We start from the raw sequence: 7,636 nt of genomic DNA on the forward strand, positions 1-7,636 counted from the left end.
TAACTAAAATTAAATAATGAAAATATACTTGATCTTTAATCGATGGTTATTTATTTTCACCAAACTTATTGGAAGGCAAGGATTATATTGTAATCATACTACTTCGAATGACACTTTCATAAAATATCACCAGAAACTTTACTTTTCATCCACTGACTCTAACATCCTATTTTATATTCAATAAATATTAAATTCTTTGTCTATTTGAAATTAATCTCCTTGCCAGGGCATTTTTTTTACAAAGTTTGCAGACCTTAACTATACGTAAGCTACATGATGAATGCATGCTGTTATATCATTAATCTTATACCGTCCTTTTACCTATTCATGTAATAAAAATATATTAATTAATAACTAACTAACTCTCTAGCCTTCTTAAACCCGAAGGTTCATGGCTGCAGCAACACAGGCCTTCCATCTGTCCCTATCAGATGGAAGGCCTGTGTTGCTGCAGCCATGAACCTTCAGGTTTAAGAAGGCTAGAGAGTTAGTTAGTTATTAATTAATATATTTTTATTACATATTAATTAATACTATTTTCATTAATTTAATATAATAATTATTTTTGTTTAAACATTATTATTATTATTTTGTAACACTTGGTTCGGACCCCACCCCCCAAATATACTTCTAGATACATATGGCTGTAAGGCCAGCTTTAGACGAAAGCATTTCCTTCAACATTTTTGCTAGCATAAATGCTATGCAAATAATTCCAAAAATTTCATAGCAGATAGTAGTTTACACGGAAGCATTTGATGTAACTTTTCGGTTAGCTTCTGCCCTTAAAATGTATAACATATACAGCATGAAAGGCACGTACCATCTATGCTGAGTGCACAATGTTTACAACTGAAACAACTAAAATATTCTTCCATACGTGTACAGTAAATGTTGTAAAGTATGTATTTAAGCAGCACTATCGTTTTATACCTAATAATGTTTTATACGAAACGTTATTCCTCTTGGTTGAATAGTTACCAGCTTTTAAAAATGTGAAGTGATACATCGTTTACATCTCACACGGCCACCATTACATCTTCACTCGTGACCTACAAGTTGCTTCCGATTGCTTATGTTATGAAAAATGCTACGGAAATAGGATGGGTTCATCCTTGAGAAATGCCAAGAAATATGCCATGGCATCTGAAAAGTCATAAGATTTTTCACTTTACACGGTAGCATTTTGGTCATGGCACGAATGTTAAGGAAAATGCTTTCGTCTAAAGCGGGCGTAAGGCTAGCACATGAAGGAAGACGAGCTCCATTTGTTTACTGTGTTATATCATTTTAAAAATCATCAGGTTTTTTTTTGCTACATCCTGTACATACATACTAGGACTGAGCTCATACTCTTGTATCGGTATTGGTTGTTATTAGTATTGGAAAGTACCCATTGAACCAGTCAATTCATTTGCAAAGGCTGCAGAAACACCACACTATGCATTCCCTGAGTCTAAATATACTAAGGGGTGTTGAAAAGTTCATGGCCCCATGCAGAAAGAATGCAGTGAGAATCATGAAATTTCACAGTTACTCAACGTACTCCTCTCAATGCACTTTCTGGCACGACACTCGAGCTTGTGCAGACTGCTTTTTTTAAAAAAATCTGAAGTTTCCTCCTTACTTTAACATTCCATGGCAGTGATCACCTCCTGATTGGATGCAAAATGGCACCCCTTCATGAGTTTTCTGAGTTGGGGTAGAAGATAGTGTGACGGAGTCAGACTGGGAGAATAGGGTGGATCATCAAGACATTGAAAGCACAAGTCTGCTGTTTGAAATGCTCGATGAGCAGGCTCACTGTAATGGAGGAACAGAGCCCTCCTTTTGAGCTTTCCACGGCATTGGAGCTACAATATCTCCTTCATTCAGGTGAGTTATGATGTGTAGTATACCCTGCATTAACTATCTGGCCCTTGGGTAGGTAATCTGCAAGTAGCACAGTGTTCTTATCCCATAAAAATGTAGCAAAGTCCTTCCCTGCAGACTTTAGTGCTTTGAACTCCTTGGGGTAAAGTGAACCAGAGTGCTGTCATCTAATCAAACATTCATGGTGGTTGCGGTAAACGCGGTTTAAAATTACTTACGTGAAATTTAAAAGATTTCGTAATTCCGCGTTGCACAATTTAATGGTTCAATCCTATATACCCACCCAGTATATCCATGCAAAATCCAACCACCCACCAAAACAGAAAGCTGGAGTATGGATGAACTTTTACAGAAGAGCCTTCACACACAGCTGCACAGAAGATGACCTGCAAGATGAAATAGCGTGCGTAACGGAAATAGGCCTAAACAACGGTTACACCGAGCGCCAACTATCCATGTGGTGCGCAAAAACAGAAACCCAGTTCAGACATCCAAGAAACAGAGATAACCCGAACCAAAATCCTAAACCCAAATGGATCGCCTTTCCATACCACCCCACCACATCTGGAAAATTTGCCAAGGCCCTCAAACCCTTCAACATCCGAGTAGCACACAAACCCATATCCCAAATCGGAAGGGCACTACCCAACTTCAAGAGATACTACCTACCCAAACTTGCATCCCCCGGTGTCTACAAGACCACATGCCAATGCCACAACACCTACATTGGCAGAACCATCCGCACCGTCCAAGAACGGATTAACGAACATGTAAAAGATTCCAAAAACGACACACCTAAATCAGGCCTCTCCCAACACCTCCACTCCACCAACCACACCATCTCCTCCATATCCATACTTCACCCAACCGGCTCTGTCATAGAAAACACCATCAAAGAAACCCATGCTATCATCCAGCAGAAACCAGCACTAAACCTGGACAATGGACAAGCACACCCAACTTGGCACCCTGTCCTCAGAAAGATCCCCGACCTGAAAAAGAAAAGATGCTATACACATACTCGACCCCCCTCCAGCCACGCGGGGAACAGGAACGGCACATTACTGAGCAACACGGCCCAGCCCCCCAACCCCCAACTGGCAACGCCACCGGACAACAGGAAGCAGACGACGCAAACCAAGATGCGCGCGCCAGTGCTGCCGAACGGGAAAAATCGCAACCACCGCCGCCCGGGAACAAACAATGTACTGACGCGGTACCATCTCCGCTTCAAACGCCGTACCCTTTTGTGAATGAAGACAGTGGATCTTCGAAATTAATAGGATTGAACCATTAAATTGTGCAACGCGGAATTACGAAATCTTTTAAATTTCACGTAAGTAATCAAACATTGTCTTGTCACCTGATCATGGTAACGTAACCATGTTTCTTCCATGGTAACGAATCTTGATAGGAATTGTTCAATGTGCTCAAAATAGAACATGATTTTCCTGGATGCTTTCATCCTTTTGGGCTGCACGAGCCAGTCCTCATGGTGAAGTAGTTAGCACATCATGCTAGGATGCCAGGGGTCCCGGGTTCGAATCCTGGCCTGGGCATGGATGTTTGTGTGTGTCCGTTCATCAACTTCACATCATCAGTGGCAAATTAGCAAAAAGTGGCACACAAAGTGAAGTAAAATGTAGCAAATCAATCAAACATTTTGGTCTGCAGACAGATTTTTTGGCATCCATCTCCCTGAGAATTTGTGCATGCCTAGACCATAGCGAATTAAGGCAATAACGAGTTCCTGTGAAATGCCCAGAGTCTCTGCCACACATTTTGCTCACACGTGGCAGTCTGCGAGAATCTGGTCATCTGCGAGACAAATACATGAACATCCCAAGGGGGAAGGGGGGAGCGCAAGGGACCATTGTCCCATCTTGGAAAATGAATGTTTCACACATATGATTTCATATCAGTAACAGAAATTTGCATTAAAATATTATAAAGGATGGTTAGTTAAATATCATTGAAGGAAGACGATAATTTCAAACCAAGGGAGTGCTTTTTGGGGGACTGCTTAACCCTCCCCCCACCCTCACGGAAAAAGTACTGCAGAGGACCTTGGACTCGAATGATTTACAGACGTTGCCACCTTCCACTTCAAGGTACAAGCAATAGAGTTTTGTCATAAACAAATCTATTCTACATGCCTTCCTATCGAACAGTCAACATCTGTAAGTGTACAAAAATAGAGTTCTGATCATAAAGACTCCACTACAAAATCGTGGGACATTTTGCATCAATTCTTATCCTGTCAAGTCCTTTGTCCATCTTCAGTTAGATGCATGGATTAATGCGGCAGTATAAGTGCAATGATGAGTCCTTGGTTTGAGTTGCTGTTTTAAGTCCACTTTATGCACAGTAAGGCTAATTGGGACTGGACCTACAGTTTAAAGTGGGATCCGAACCACTTGTGCCTCCACCAGGTATCGAACCTGGGATCCCTTGATTACAAGGCTACGACGCTACCACTGTGCCATGGGGGAGGCCCTGCTGTGTATGATGGAGCAGAGTCCTGCAGGGTGTTGCCCATTTCCCCATGGATCTACTTCTCAGACTTGTCCTAGAGGAACCAAAACTTCATCACAGCCCTGGATTCTGTGTTCGAAAAATCTCATCTGCTGGGCAGAAATGCTGACTTAACAGGACTTAAAGAAAGGAAAGGCTTCGATTAATCCTCTGAAGTTTGTTAAATGAATGAACATACATGGGTGCACTTTCAAGGTATAATATGACTTGCCTTCAAATCGTTTTGGAACATGGTTGGACCACAAACTTCTCAGCACTCCTGTACTAGATAGCATGCAAAATGTACAATGTTCATTATTATTTGCAACAACATTGTCGGGAGAGAGGGATTATTTTATTAAATTATTATCTCATGTAAGATTATCAATATTTTAAAACAAAACTCCATGCTATGGAATAATTCCAATGGAAAAATTGTACAGGGTGTCAATAAACAATGATAGCGCGAACGGTATTAGGTAAATCAGGTTAGTTAATTACTTTGAAATCCACCGTTTGGAGTTTATTCCAACAAAGGTTGGCAATGCTGCTCAGAGTTTACCTTGAAGTGGCCGAGCCGAGCCGAACACAGTCAGTGCAGTTCAGTGCAACGGCAACGCCACAACAGAAGGCGCAGTGTGTGATATGGCTTGTAGAAAGTGGATCTGTTATTACTGTACAGCGGAACTTTCGACGTGAGTATGGTGGTGTTTAGCCTTCGGACAAAACCATTCGTCAATGGCTTAAGGCGTTTAAAGAAACTGAAAGTGTGGATTGGAAGGAAAGGGCGGACATGTGAAGAACATGGTTTATGCGGGGAAAATTCAAAATGTCAATCATCTGAGGCAAAAAATTATTGCATCTGTGGCAACCATCACCCCCAGACATGCTGGCCAGGACATGGCAAGAAGTTGATTATCGTTTGGGTGTGTGCCATGCTACAAACGGGGGCACACATTGGTATTTACTAAATTGTAAACAAAAATAGATAACATTACCTTCAAAAATATGTATTTACTTTCTCCTGAGTTTTAGTTTTTAATAAAATTTATAGCTTCAAAACCCAGGAGTTCTATTATAGATATCCTGTATATTAAAATTTAGAAATATTCTGAAATATTTTGAATTGTTACAATTTCGAAATACCAGTACTGGTATCAGTGAGAATACTGTATGAGTATAGGCATTGGTATCAATGTCAGTTCGAGTGGTATCAGCTCAGTCGTAAATAAATTCATTTCATTTCAGCCCATAACATAGGCCTATATGATTTAGCAATTTTGTCCCATATTTTCATCCTGACTACCAGGTAACTAACAATTCAAGAAAACCAGATTTTATGGACCTCTACATAAATCATTTAATTCGCATTTATGATAAAAAGATCATAAAATTCGGAAATGTAGTTAAATATAACATTAACTGTACAAATAAAATAGAAATAAACAAAGAATAAGTAATATGACTGATTGCTAAAATATTAAGGGTAAAGAATATGAATTTTAAATTTTAGGTGCGTCAGCACATAGGCTATTTTGCACCCGTCACTTTATACGGGTCCAGGCCCTTACCTGAACTAAAAAGTAACTAATAACATAACTGTAACGTTGGAAGACTAAAATATTCTGACTTAGGTTAACAAAACTAAAATAAACATAACTATAATGTCATGTCATAACTAAAATATTAAAATATTCTGACTTCAGTTATAAGCTGAGGCTGTAATTTCGATGTACGCAAGCTGCTTCCTGCTCCTTGATGTCCGTCTACTACATGAACCAAATTTTTGTGTGCGTTTCATGACGTAATAACAGGTCAGTGTTTCAAACCACGTGGTTTTGTAACTGTGTAACAGTTGTAGAATGTAAATAAAAGGAACAATTTTCACTGTTTGCCTTACCTAACCTAACTCTGCCGTGCATGTTTTGTGAGGTTTTCGAACTCGAAATAAATATTTTTTCTAATTTTAAAAAACAATTTTTACTATATTTGCTTACCTAACCTAATCTTGCCGTGCATTGTTCCCAGGGTTTTCGAACCCCCAAAAATATTTTTCTAATTTTAAAAAACAATTTTAACTATGTTTGCCTTACCTAACCTAACCTTGCTGTGTATGGTTCGTGGGACTATTTATGAATCGGTCGTGGGGTTTTCGAACTTGGAAAAAATACAAAATGAGTAACAGGAAAGTAGGTATTTTTCTATGAAGAAGGTTGCAACACCGCATAACCACTGATCATGGACAACGCGTCAAGATTTCTCCGCCATATCGCATATAACGCAAGCGAAAGCGAACAAACAAAAATTACTCTGTATGTCCAAATTTGAGATTATTTGCGTGGAAAAAACTAAATGGCATCTTCAACAATCCTTAGGAATGCAGAATATGTAAGTACCAATGTGAAAAATAAGAAAATAAGGGAATTTGAGACGTTTGGCGGTTCCTGAAATTATACCAAACAATCGAAACTTGGGTCCTCCTAATGAATAAATATAATAATAATGTATTATTAACTATAACTACATGATCTTACAATTAAAGTGAATTAGAACCAGCATAACTTGATGGGGAAAAGATTTAATACAGCTTACAATGGTATTTTTGTTAACCTCCTAGCTCTCAGGAGCAAAGAAATACCGAGTAATTTCGAGATTTCACAAATGTAACAGTTATTTAGCAAAATAGTCCGGGGGGGGGGGGCAATTTTTATGGAATGGAACGCTGCTCGATTCTGTCTCCCCAAAAAGTTAGTTCGATTCTACCCTAAAGTTAGGGGTTAGGCCCTACGGTACGTCTGTGTTATGACAACTGACATATCCCACAAACTATTATATCGAAAGAGCCCTCGACTACTGTAAAGCAGTACAACCATTTATTCTTGGTACAACGTCGACGAGGACAACTACTTATGTGTTTAAAAATAAGTTTACCACTTCTCACCTGCAAATACGTAAACTATTGTGATAGTCGATAAAGATTCACAAGATAGTCACGGAAAATATTACAAAAACTCTTCACTTGGAAATTGGAATTTGTACATGTCGGGAAATTCCCGAACACTTTAGCCAGTAATGCAAAATAAGATCCACTACGCACTATTAAGAACTTCCCGAGATTTGCTTGCGAATTTCATATCATCCAATGGGGAACCGAAAGTTTTCGGTCAGAAATTTTCGGGACAAAATGTGCGGAGTAAAATTCCAAACACTATAGTTGTCAACATAATTTTCTTCTCCAGAAAAAGAGCGA

General features: G+C 39.2%; 1 protein-coding gene across 2 annotated transcripts in view; it reads right to left on the bottom strand.

Moving 5' to 3' along the window:
• The window catches only part of LOC145990057 (uncharacterized), a 130,958-nt gene extending 123,504 nt beyond the window's left edge, over window positions 1-7,454 (bottom strand). For both annotated transcript variants that reach the window (XM_083125708.1, XM_083125707.1), the window contains exon 1: window positions 7,328-7,454. The gene's annotated coding sequence lies outside the window, so the exon portion shown is untranslated. The remainder of the gene's footprint in view (window positions 1-7,327) is intronic.
• Window positions 7,455-7,636: the final 182 nt, after the last annotated feature.

Source organism: Lepisma saccharinum, chromosome 7 (assembly GCF_977018435.1).
Source record: "Lepisma saccharinum chromosome 7, izLepSacc3.1, whole genome shotgun sequence".
NCBI lineage: Eukaryota > Metazoa > Arthropoda > Insecta > Zygentoma > Lepismatidae > Lepisma > Lepisma saccharinum.